We start from the raw sequence: 13967 nt of genomic DNA, 5'->3' as shown, positions 1-13967 counted from the left end.
AAAAAATCATTGATGCTTACTCATTATAGCTAGAATTACTTTTAAAAATGATCACCTCCAAGTGTAAGGCTTTATAATTTTGTTTTTAAATAAACTTTTTCATTTTATTAAGCAAAGAGACAAGTGTATTCTAATAAAACTGATTTACAAGGTTTTGTAGGGCAATATATCTTTGTTTATGTATAAGGCACTTATCTCTTAGTTGGAATTATTAACATGTAGCTCTATATGAAAAACTATTTTATCATGAGATGGCTAGATTATTGTAGAACTTCATGTGTTAAAAATTACAATGTTCCCAGAATGTACAAGTAAATATTAAAGCCATCATTTAAAAGCAAAATGTGTTTTATTCCTACACATTTTCTGTTTGTTTCCATCACAACTAGCGGTTGTTAAAACATTAAGTGCATATGGATAATATCAGGTAAACTGATTTGCTTGTACAACTCCAGCCCAGCGTTTCTCGAGCAGCCATGCCAACATTTCCATCACTCCTCAGTGGCTGCACCACAGATTGCCTAGGGAGTGGTTCTGCAGTCCAGTGCTGACTGTGTGCCTGTCAGTGAATCACTTAGCAATCGAAGCTCAGGGTGCTCCTTTATAGCGTGAAAGCAACATAACACACTCTATCCTGGCTCTTGGGGGATGTTCGTTGTAAACATAAATAATATCCATCAAAGCACTGGGATCGTGTAGAATCGCATCACTCTGTAAAATTAAGTATCCAAAAGGTTCCTCCATTAACTACTTACCTTGTAAGTGGAATGCTTTGTTTATTATTTTAACAAAACTGTTTTAGGTACAATTATTTATCCCAATGTTTATGAGAGTAGCAAAGAAGCTTTATGGGTTTCTTAGGAAAACAGTAACAGGGTCATGGGAAATTTAAAGTAAGTCGGGAAAAGAGAGATGAAACATGATAAAAGGAAGGCAAGATTGACATGGTTTGGATGATTTCAGTGAAAATATCTATTCCAACCACTTACTACTTCATGAAGTGCCCAAGAAATAATGAATTATTGAACACTTAGTTGTGTTAGGCACTCTGGGAGGTACTAACTTTGAGATGAAACCTCAACGGCTGCCTGTTCTCATTGGCTCACAGTCAACAAAAGACATGCAAATGATGGCTGGTTACAGATTATTTAGCAATTAATGTGAATATTTTAATTTGTGCAATGAAATATGCTCAGAGGCACTGGGAACACTTATCAGGGCCTTAACTTTGCCTTGCTGTGTGAGGAAAGAATCGGATTGCCTCAAAAATCAGCAAGCTAACCAATTTCTATGTATTTCCTAGCTAAAGCTGCCTTTAATGTCTTCATTTGTCATCTTCTGTATGGAAGCAGTTAAGCTTTATAGAAGAAACTATTAGCTGTTTAGAACCCACACGCACCCTAAAAGTCTTCATAGTTCCATCAAGTTCAGCACTTCAAACAAAGGGTAAGGCAGTCATTGTACCTCGGGGTATTCATTGAATATCATGGATGAAATGCTTTAAATCAAAATGGTCAACTACTTTCACTACATTCTCACCATTCTGGCTAAATATTTATTCTCATAACAAACATTTATGGAGCCCATAAACTAGGCTGGGAGCTGCAGATATAGCAATACATGATCAGCAGTTTGTCTTTAAAGATCTCAGTCTACTGGAGGAGATGGGCAAGGGGATGAATGATTTTCACACGTGGAAACGTTGTGGAGAATATAGGGGAAAGCTCTCTGTTTAGAATGAATCTTATCCTTGGAAATTCTCAGAGGGTAGCAAAATGTCATTATTCAACAACTGCTTTTTATTTCAAAGACCTTCTGAAGAAGAAACACAATTTTAAAATTTCCTCTTTTGAGCTAGGCACTTGGTTTTATGGAAATAGACTACAATTACAAGGATGTATTTCTTATAACTTTGGAGACAAATGCCATTTTGGATGAACATTTAAATAAAAAACCTGGTAGAGCAAGAGGCTACTAAACATATGAACTAACAGCTAATACTTTAAATAAAATGAGAATATATCCAAATGTCAAGACAGCTCTGATGATTTTAGCAATTAAGAGAGACGTAGTCCTCCCCACATTTCATAAAAGAGCAAATTCAGCTTTGCCTCAATTAACCCAGGTTTCAATTCAAGGGCAGAAGGATCATGAGCCAAAAGGATTTTCCACAAAGTCCACAGTGAAAGTGTGACATATTCCATCTGGTCACCTTTCAACATATATTTTAAAGCCTATTTAAAAATTGTGGCTTAATTTATGGCTACTAATTTCTCTATCTGATGATCAAGCTATTACTAATTAAAAACTTAAAATTAAATAGAAAATTATAGAATTATCAATCTAGAAAAATAGAAAATAAAAGAGTTGACTTTGGTTTTTCATAATAACAAAGGGCAGAATGAAAATGAATTTGTTCTGCCCTTGTACCCTGATGCATAATAAGAGATTGAGGGGACAAACTCAATGAAATTAAAGGGCAAGATTCTTAAAATGAATGGGCATATTTATTTGCCCAGCATGCATAATGACATTTTTGCACCCTCAGGTACTAGAGGTCATGGAAAACAAATAAAAACAACTGGGATTGAAAAAGAACAGAATGGTTTTCTAAGTAATGAAAACATTTATAGCCAAGATAATGGCATGATTTTATTGCTGTACTTCAAAGAGCATTAAATAAATTCTCACAAAAGTCACCCTATCACTAATTAAATGTGGTAAGGGTTCTTTACATGTCTTTGAAGTCTTCAGAAATTTCTAGTGCTGAGTAAAGAGGTAACTGGACATCTCTAATTTGTTAACTGATAAAATATATCTCTATATTTGGGGGAGGGGCAAAGAGGGTACAGAATCATCAATTGGATGATTCCACTTGGAATGTGAAATATTAGTTATGGCTAAAAATAGAAATAAGGCTTGAAGTTAGATCTTGATTTAAATATATTCTCTTCTATGTGCTATTTTCACAATTTTTCGGTTAGTCACAAATTCTCTGGGTAGTAGTTTTCCTACTTGTAAAATGGTTTATTGAAGCTTATCACTTCCTTTCTAGGGGCTGGGCAGGCAGGCCACAAATTTATCTTTATATGCTAACTCATTCCTGCAGCCCACTAACAGCCTGGATAACACACTATTGCTCAAAGTACACAAGCAAAACACCTGCACACAATTCTGTGTTAAATACATATAACTGTCAGTAAATGAGAAGAAACTTTAAGGAGGGAAATGTTCACAAATGCCTCCTGGTTCAGTGTAAGCTCCAGAGTTGTCTACTCAATGAGCTTTAGAATCCCTTTCCTTTGGGGTCTGAGAATGAAAGTCAATTATTTGTCTTGTGGTCCTGGTCAATTACGGTGGCAGCGACTGGGTCTGGAGTTTCTGAGCTGCTAGGTCGGACTGGCCACAGCTGGCTCGACCTATGTTTAGTGGCACCCTTGGCAAGGAGGGTTCAGCTCACAGGTAGAAGGCCTTGGCCTACTTCTGCATCTCCCCAAGGTGGGAGTGAGCATGCTGGATGTGTCCCACAGAGAGCATGAGAGACCCAAGTTCCTCATCTACCCCCATCTCCACATCATGTCCAAGCCCTTTCCCTGGGGAGATGGTAACCATACTCTGTTTCATAGTGCTCAAGTGATTGGGCTTCCGACCAGCTATGAAGATGAATAAAGAGAACCTGGTCCACTACCCGGGTCCTTCCATCCCTATGCTTATAACAGGAGGTGGCTTAGAAAAATAACTTAGATGGGTCATGAGGAAAATAATCACCTTGTTATGTTATAAGACTTTGATCATACAGGACTGAACTACTTGCTTCCCTGATTGGATTAGACCTAACCCTATGTTTCTACATTTAGCATTATGATTCTGTCATTTTAGTATCAGCATAACTTTCTTATCTGGCTCAGAAATATATATATATATATATATATATATAATTTTGGGCATTCATATTCTCAGTTAAGTTGAAAAGTTGTAAGTCAATGAAAAGTAAGTAGAATAGAAGAAAGAAAATAAATGTGAAAAGAACAGGGGGTAATTTTAAAAAATATCAATGACACTGAAGGATAATAATCTTAAGATAATATCAGAATGTGTTTCCAGTGTTGCTCAGTGATTGAGCATCGACCTACGAACCAGGAGATCAAGGTTCGGTTCCTGGTTAGGGCACATGCCCCAATTATGGCTCGATCCCCATTATGTGGTGTGCAGCTGGTCAATGATTCTCTCTCATTATCGATGTTTCTATTTCTCTCTCCCTCTCCCTTCCTCTCTGAAATCAATAAAAATGTATTAAAAAAACAAAACAAGTCAGGGTACATGCCTGGGTTGTGGGCTCCACCCCCAGGAGGGGGCATGCAGGAGGCAGCTGATCAATGATTCTTTCTCATCATTGAGGTTTCTATCTCCCTCTCTCTTCCTCTCTGGAATCAATAAAACTATTAAAACAAAACAAAACAAAAAAACACTTTAAAAAAAAAGAGATAGCATCAGAATGTAAAAAACCCAAAGTCTATAATGAGGTAATCCTTATCTTAAGAATTAACAATAATAATTATTTATTGGTAGATGAGGAAAATGTTGCTAAAATGAAAATACATAATTTGCTTCACTCCAAAGATAATTTGAAGTGAATGTCAGAAACAGACATTAAACTAGAAAAAACAAACAAGAGAAAATAACAAGATAAAGAATTATTTGAATTGTTGGGGGAAAGCATGGCAAATCTGACAAAATTTCAAAATTGGGGGGTGGTGATCTAAAACTACAATAAAAATAAAACAGCAACATTTGAGTACTAATTTATAGTACATCTGTCGTCTCTACATTTGTCATCTCTTTATGCTGGCCCTGCATAATATTTTTTTACAAGAAGTAAAGTAGTATTGCTCACAATTTACTATGCAGTCTATGAAAAACTCTATAAATGCCAAAACTATTTCATGAGGCTTTAGCAGAGGAGATGGTGTTGAAATTCTGAATAGAAATGATTTATACTTAGCATTTCTCTGGCATTAGAGAAATGATTGGAATTTTTTCTTTAATTAAAACTGTCAGCATGGAAGGATTTAAGGATGATCAGAACAAATCCAACCAGCAAACTTCATTAGCCAAGAACGTTACAGGAAAAGTAAAAGGCACTTTTTACTAGTGTTATATGAAAAGGGTCTACATATTAGGCATATTCGGTAGAGTTATAAACATACTGAATCTCATTGTTAGCAGAATGTTGGAAAACTAACTAAATTTCCACATATCAATAGTTTGATGATTAAAATAATTGAAATAACATTTTTCTCTAGTCTTTTTCTGAGTATGAAGAAATATATTTTAGAGATCTATAATTTAAGAAAATTACTCAGGTTCTGGTCAAGATGGCTGTGCAGGTAAACATGGTATTTGGAACCTCCCACAACCATATCAAAATTATTAAAAAAAAATTGAGGACCCACCATTACAACCACCTGATTGAGACTTGTAGGAGGGGCTGGAAAGCTGACTGGGCTGTTCCCCCACTCACATGTGGTGGTTAGAAATCAGGAGGGATATCTCAGCTACAGAGGTCCCCCTTAAGGAGTGAGGGGTCCCAGCCCCTCCTCAGAACCCCCCAGCACAGAATTCTGGTACTGGGAAGAGAAGTCTCCATAACTTCTGCCTGTAAAAACCAGCAGGGACTGTGGCTGAGTGAGATGGAGGGTTGCTGGAGTCCATGGCAGTTCCTCTTAAAAGGTCCATGGACAGACTTACTTGGACTCACTCCTTCCGAGCTCCAGCACTGAGACAAACGTTCCAAAGGCACCAGGGTCATAAGGGGAGGAACTGAATTGCCTGGCAAGCCTGGAGGGGCAGCTTTCTCCCAGACAGAAGGGCTGACAGAGGCCATTGTTCCTTTGCTGAGCCACTCCCACAGAACCAGCAGGTGGGCACCGCATCAGAGTCATCACCAGCCCTGGCTAACACTGTTCACCTCACTCTGGTAATTCTCTGAGACCCTAATCCACTCAATTTGAGGCCCGCCCTTGCCTTTTCCAGTGGCTTTTCCATACAGATTACCTCTCTTGTCTCATGCTTCAGACTTTCCTAAAATCTCTCAAACAAGCCGCATATGGCTTCTGAATACCCTTACCTCTTATTAAGTGGCCTATGGCCTGGCACTAACGATAGCTGGCCTTGGTTAGCAAATTCATAACTTTTTTTTTCTTACCTTTCTCTTGTAATTATAATAAAACACAATATATTTTTCCATTTTCATTTATTTTTATAATTTTCATCAATATTATATTGTAAAATTACTTTTCTATCCTTAAGATTTTCAGAGACTTAGTATATAAAATGTAACTATGCAAATTATTGTGTATGTTAATGAGACAGATGGCATATATTATAGCCTGTTTTATTTACACTGATTACACTGAGTCTATCCATCCATCAATCATCTTTTTATACATGTTGATGTTCATTTCTGTCTCACACAGAAATACATAGTTATGAGAGCGAATACAAAATTTAATGACTATCTGATTATAATTCACTCTGCTGATATTTCTTCTATGATTCTGAACCTCCTAGATGTAAAGTTCTAGGGAAAAAATTCAGCCATTTTGTAATAGGAATATTACAAGAATAGAAACATTCTCTGAGTTTCTAATAGGTATTTTTATTTTAACATAAAAATAAGCTATGTTTTTAATAAGAAATATAAGCAAACAAGAATTAATAACATCTTCACATTTATTCATTTCTCACTGGAATACTAAAAGAACTGGACATTGCTCTAAATATGCATTTTTGGAAGCAAAAACAAGGACATCTAGCAGGACTGTATCTTTTCTCCTCTGCACTAAGTGAACGAAGAGCCAATACAATATAATTTGTATTTGGAGATTCAACACTTTGGAACATTAATCCTCTGCCAATTCTAGTCATTTGCTAAGACTTTACAATTAAAGTCATGCCTTCAGTATGTTGATTCTCTAGAAACTAGAGAAGATTTCAGGCTCTAAGCAACTTTTGATCCATGAATAATCTTATACATGCCAATTGCTTCCAAAATTGTAAGAGTTTCTTCAGTTTTATGAGGTTTTATTTTTGTGCTGCTACCCTGAGAGAAATCATTTTTAGTGCTTTCATTACCTTCCCTGACACTGTAAATATTTCTTTCTGTAAATGATATCTGCTCATTTGCTTTTTAGAATATTCTATTGGGAAAAAAAATCCATAGCTTATCTCTGAAGTCCTGCAAGTTGGTAGCCATGTGCCTGGGAAACTTGGATGGCTTTGTTGATTAGTTCACAACCACAAGATGCCACACAGGTTGATTCTGGATGTGCTAAAGTTCTTATAAATGTACATACATCTACTTCTGGATTTTCATTAATGAAAATATACTGAAACTCATATATACACTAGCACTTCAGGCCTATATTAATCATATACTACATAAAGAACTTATATAATTATTATATTAAACTAGAGGCCCAGTGCATGAAATTCATGCATGGGGGGGGGGTGTCCCTCAGCCCAGCCTGCACCCTCTCCAATCTGGGACCCCTTGAGGGATGTCCGACTGCTCGTTTAGGCCCGATCCATGGGCAGTCGGACATTCCTAACACAATCCAGGACTGCTGGCTCCCAACTGCTCGCCTGCCTGTCTTCCTAATTGCCCCTAACCACTTCTGCCTGCCAGCCTGATCACCCCCTAACCACTCCCCTGCCAGCCTAATTGATGCCTAACTGCTCCCCTGCCAGCCTGTTTGCCCCTAACTGCCCTCCCCTGCAGGCCTGGTCCCCCCCAACTGCTCTCCCCTGTAGGCCTGGGTCCCCCCCAACTGCCCTTCCCTGCAGGCCTGGTCACTCCCAACTTCCCTCCTCTGCCAGCCTGGTCACCCCTAACTGCCCTCCCCTGCAGGCTTGATCGCTCCCAACTGCCCTCCCTTGCAGGCATGATTGCCCTCAACTGCCCTCTCCTGCTGGCCTAATCGCCCACAACTGCCCTCCCTTGCAGACCTGGTCCCTCTCAACTGCCCTCCCCTGCTGGCCATCTTGTGGCAGCCATCTTGTGTCCACATGGGGGCAGCCATCTTGTGTGTTGGAGTGATGGTCAATTTGCATATTATTCTTTTATTAGATAGGATAGAGGCCTGGTGTACAGGTGGGGTCGGCTGGTTTGCCCTGAAGGGTGTCCCAGATCAGGGTGGGGGTTCCCTTGGGGCATGGGGCAGCCTGGGTGAGGGGCCTGTGGTGGTTTGCAGGCCGACCACGCCACCCCCCCCCAGCAACCCAAGCAGAGGCCCTGGTATCTGGGATTTATTTATCTTCTATAATTGAAACTTTGTAGCCTTGAGTGGAGGCTAGGGCTGCAGGAGCTTGGCTTCTTCCATTGCTGGGGAAACCCAAGCCTCCTGCTCGCTCCATGGCCCCAGCCATCTTGGTTGGGTTAATTTGCATACTCACTCCTGATTGGCTGGTGGGCGTGGCTTGTGGGTGTAGCAGTGGTACGGTCAATTTGCATATTACTCTTTTATTAGCTAGGATATTCCACATTAGAATTTTCATTTTACACTGAGAGAAACTGAGGCAGGCCCTCAATATAAACTGAAATATTCATACTATGTGTTAGGCCCTCATGAGATAGAATATCTGATTAATATATGTTCAAACAGGAGCAATTTATTCTAATGGAATATTAGAATGAATCCATATGGTTTCTGTAATGGATACTGTGGTGGTGCTCTTCCATACCCTCTCTGCTATTGAGGGCTCACAGCTTCCTCACTGGGCATTGTTCCTCACTTCAGGGAATTACCATGCCCAGGGCTGCATCCCTTTCCAGAGGACACGATTCAGCTAGTGACCTGCTGAAGTGGGAGAGAAACGCCCCAGTCACAGCCTGGCCTGGAACAACTCAGAAAGGCTATGCCTGCTCCAGAAATCCTTGTAGTCTGAGCTGAGGCTTCATTAGCAATAGCCTTACAGCTTTTTTCTCTGCCCTCTCCAGCCTCCCTCACTGGCTTGTGGGTGTGTCTCCCAGAGCACTTCCCAATTAGTCATCTCAGTGTGTATCTCATGAGGTACTTCCATACAACCCAAGAGAAGAAAACTTCTAAACCTTTTTGTTTGCAACACTTCATGGGGAGTACTAATTAGGAAATTAGTTCAAAGACAACCCCAAACACAAAGTGCCAAACAGGAAGTCCTGCATGCTTTGTTCCTTTTCCATTAACGATTTTTGCCATGTAAAAGGTAAGGCTAATCGGTCAGTGATTTTTCTTTAAATTTACTAATGGATGTTGAGAAGACTTTTTCAATAGTGTAAATTGTCCGAGGCTGGTGCAAAGACACAAATAAGGCACCTCACATTCTAAAAGAGTAAAAGCAATGGGTTTCCACACCCATGGCAGCTCACCTACCTCAGCTCCCTCAACTTTCACCCCAGCCCTCCCATTCTAGCCTTTTAAGCAGAAACCGAAAGGTAGGAATAGCAAGCTTTGGTTTAGCAAGAGACTGCCATAGCTTTCCCCAAACTTCCATCTCCCCTGGGAGCTGCAAGAGAATCCCTTGCAATGATCTGAGATCATCTCAAAGAGGAGAGGTTGGACTCTCATTCAATAGGACATTTTGGTGATAAGCCTGCTGCTGGGCCTTCAATGCCTTGAAGTTGGGAGGGGTGGGAGAGGTTAACAGAAGTTGAGTCAGAGGGGATTTTCTGCATTGGGGATTTTCTTCATTTGGTCATGAAGAGACTGATGAAGGATCCTTCGAGGAAATGACACATACTCTTTTAAAAAGCCAGCACGGGGACACCGGTCACACAGAGAGTACAATTGGAAAAATTTCAATAATCAACACGAGAGACCTTTAACACCATCAATTAAGTAATAGATAGCTACTTCCTCCCCTGCCTCCCCCCCCCCACCCCCCGCTTCTCCTCTGATCACCAATATACAGAAGAAAGAATTCCCAACAGGAAGGAGAAAACAGAAGCATGGAGGAAGCATATAAAAGTAAGCCATGGTCTCTATCTAGTGCAGGTACATGAATCAGGGAGGGAGGCTAATGGGGAGGATACGTGATGAATTGGATAAGTGACTGAAGTTTTATACTGGAGTGAACTGTAGTATTAATATCTTAAAGAGTTTGGGAATCTATGAAATCTGCCTGAGATGTTTTTAAACAATGAGAAATAGGGATCAGACATAGCACAGTAAAAGGTAATGATTGGAGGAAACAATGTGTCCACTCCTTAGTAAAAATGTTCAGGAACTAGTTATATATTTCATTTCTGTAAATATGGGAGAAATGTTAGCCAACTACATTGGCGATGACTGACTTCATTTAAAAGTTTACTGCCTACTTGACAAGATACACTAAGAGAAGGACCAATTTTCTGTTTGCTAAATAAATTTTCAGGTGTCTTTATTTTTATTTCCAAATTTTCATACGCTTACATGAAAAAAAGTATGACAGTAGCATAATCTTGAGTGAAAGAGAAGTCCACAGAGAAATGATGACTCCACTTACGCGAATAAAAAGTGCAAGATTATGTATGCACTTGGTCTTGGTGTATGCAAATAAAAAGTGCATTTTTATATGTGTTTTCTATATTTTACATACCTTTTTCTCTCTGAAGTTTAAAATTAGAGATTAACAGTGGTTAACAGTGTATACTAGGATTACTGGGGAAGAAAGTGAGACCAAATTTTTGCTTTTTTTATTGTTTGCCTTTAAAATATATATATATATATATATTACAGATAGGAAAATAAAGTCAAAAGACTGGATGCATTAGTCAGGCAGAGGACTCTTCTGCATGCAGGTCTCTTCAGAGATTAGTGAACGTTTCATGACTTTATAATTGCTAAAGATACCAATTAAGAATGGACTCTGTTGAGCATATAAATGAAAATCCAATAAGAAACCATGCTAGACAGTTTATTAACTCCATAGTGGTCCATGTTCATTCCTATTTGCTTCTTGCCTCCTGTTTACATTTGGTTTCACATAAGTTAATGTTGTCGATGTGGTGTTTTGGACACTGGCTAATTTCCGAATCTCTATATTTCAAACATAAAAAAAGAATCTGTGATTTTGCATGGAGGCAGTGGTTACAGAAACACTCCCAGGTCAGCCCAGAACTGTATGCACATTAGAAGGATGTGGGCACAAAGTGGAAGCAGAATGAATGTGCAAGTGGGGAATCTCTTGGCTGGGTCTTTAATCTTATTAAAATGGATTTCTAATGTATCATTTTATTTTCTGTATATTTTTAAAGCAGGATACAGTTTTGTCAGTCTGTGGGTGTTAACATGGGATCTTGCCCCTAATGGGGGCTTCCCAGTACTCTCAGAATCTGCAGAGGTGCTATGCTATGTTACAGCGATGGACTGGCTGGCATGGGGGTTGGTCTCAACAATAGAGTGGGCTCTTGTGGCCTCCCTCAGCTTTCACTTGGGTATCTCCACTTTCCTTGGCTCTCTCCCTATTAAAACCACTTTCAATAAGTTTGATGCAAAAAGGAATCAAGGTTCAAACTTTTACAGGAAGAAATTTGAAAGTGGTATTGTCAGACAATTTTATTTTAGGAATGAGAAAACAAATTGAGTTTTTGCTTGATTATGAGTCAGTGATTTGTTCAAAGAATTCAGTACCAAGCATTGTGATGTAACCAACATCAGGCTGAAGGCGTTTCAATCTCAGTTCAGTGCCTTTCAACATACCACACTGCCCACATTTTGCTGCTAACTTCTTTGTTAGTCTCACTAACAAACTTTTAAGGCCTGGGATTCATAATATTCCCCGTCAAAATAATTGAGAGAGGTGTGGCTGTAAAATCTAGGAGTCAAGATCACAGTTGCTGAATAACATCACCTCTGATTTCACTGGAGATTTTGGTTATATTTGGTAGAATAGCTACTTTCAGCCTCAGTCAGTTTTCTAGTGAACCTACCCATCCTGTGAGAATTCTATGGCTACATTCCAGTTGCACTGTAAGTTCACAATATCTCCTAAAAGACAATAATATTTTCAGTCAATCCTAACAAATTATAACTCAGGGATATATATATATATATATATATATATATATATATATATATATATATACACATATACATACATATATATATATATGTATGTATATGTATATGTATATATATATATACATACACACACACACACACACACACACACACACACACACACACATATAGTGATTTTGTGAGTTGTAGATATAACCCCACAAATATATAGCCCAAATTCTGCTTGTTAAAACACAAAATGTATTTCAAATATTAACTTTCTAATCACAATTTCAGACAGAGTATAAAATATTTATCTTATGCAATTTAAGTCTCATCATTAGTGATGTGTCAGCAACACCATTATAAGCAGGGATGGCAATTCAAGGCACTTCCAACGCAGCTGCACAAATAATAAGATTAAAATCACAACAAAATTGTCTACATAAGTGAAAGCACTAACTTCACTATGTAAATCACATTCTAATCCCATGTTAACCCTAGTGAAACAGCTATGTGCCTTTCAATGCATTTTTCTTCATTTGGTTTAGTTGTTTGAATGCATTTTAGTGTTTAATCAGTTGCATGCTTCTGTAATGAACACTTTGGGACCATCTCTCTCCACCAAGCCCAATTTATCTGAAAGAACTTAGGTTTCTATGAAGCACATGAATTTTAAGTTTGGCATATAATAAGCTTAACTAAGTAGATTGACCTCTTTTACTATTATTTGAAATTGTAAATCCCAAGAGTGAGAATGAAGGAGAGAAGAGGATCAAAAAAAAGTCAATAAGTGGGGGAGAGGGGAGGGTAGTGTGGCCAGTGTGGCTCAGTGGTTGAGCATCTACCTAATGAACCAGGAGGTCTAGGTTCAATTCCCAGTTGGGGCACATGCCCGGGTTGTGGGCTCAATTCCCAGTGTGTGTGTGTGTGGGGGGGGGGGGAGCGGGGGGGGGGGGGGCACGTGCTGGAGGCAGCCAATCAATGATTCTCTCTCATCATTGATGTTTCTATCTCTCTCTCTCCCTCTCTCTTCCTCTCTGAAGTCAATAAAAATATATATATAAAAAAAGAAGCGGGGACACAAAATAAATGAAATACAGTCAGAAAAAAGGGATGTTCTTTTATTAACATTCTGAGTAATATATATATAGATCAAGGAAGATTAGTGCATGCCATTAAAAGGGTCCAATAACAATGCCAAACAATGTAGAATATTGTGACTGCAATGAGTCTATTGGATCACACTGTCCAATTCAATCTATTCACAATTGAGAGAACAAAGTCCCTGAGAAGAGTACCCTTGTCCGAGGTCACAGTCATTAAACAGCAGAGCTGGAAACTAAACTCTCGGTGTCTAGTCCAGAGTTCCTGAATGAAAAGTCAAGAAATGCAAAGAGAGGAGTTGCAAGAAAAGTGAATTATTTAAATAAATGTACAAAAGTAAGCTGTCAGGATGATAGTAGAAAGTCTTGACATAAAAAAATGAGTAGCTATTTAAAACCTCAATAAGAGAAATGTCTACTACAACATAAAGTTATAATTTCATCACTCATTAGAATGTCAACTTGATCTCAGAGATAGACATACTATTACTTCAAATTAATAAATTAGCCAAAACAGATTTTTAAATTAGAAAATGCTCTTGGTATGACTTATAACTTCAAATAGCATAGTGTGATTGAAAAGCTACCAAATACCTAATTCTAGGCTTGAGCCTTTTACAAGATCTGTATAGCTTTCAGCAAATGATTAACTATTTCTCAGATTCCAGTAATTCATTTAAAATTATTAGTTTCAATTTGAGGATACCTAAATTCTCGTTTATCCTAAGTTACTATAAATTAAATTACTATGTAAGTAAGTTTCAGGTTCTTCCAAATCTAATAGTTTTATTTTTATTCCAGAAACAAGAGCCAAATTTCAGTTTCTCTAATCTTATCCATTTTT

General features: G+C 38.5%; 1 protein-coding gene and 1 pseudogene across 3 annotated transcripts in view; one reads left to right on the top strand and one right to left on the bottom strand.

Moving 5' to 3' along the window:
- Positions 1–13967, bottom strand: part of NKAIN2 (sodium/potassium transporting ATPase interacting 2) — a gene marked incomplete at its 3' end in the record, with an annotated part of 783638 nt that overhangs the window by 360801 nt on the left and 408870 nt on the right. The gene's annotated exons all lie outside the window — the stretch shown is intronic.
- Positions 2521–3669, top strand: LOC307105363 (cytochrome c oxidase subunit 6A1, mitochondrial-like; annotated as a pseudogene). Its single transcript has 2 exons — positions 2521–2548; positions 3364–3669. The product of its transcript is annotated as a cytochrome c oxidase subunit 6A1, mitochondrial-like (transcript).

Source organism: Cnephaeus nilssonii (assembly GCF_951640355.1).
Source record: "Cnephaeus nilssonii genome assembly, chromosome: 9".
Classification (NCBI taxonomy): Eukaryota; Metazoa; Chordata; class Mammalia; order Chiroptera; family Vespertilionidae; genus Cnephaeus; species Cnephaeus nilssonii.
The sequence above is the reverse complement of the archived record's forward strand: the minus strand, read 5'-3'. Positions and strand labels throughout refer to the sequence as shown.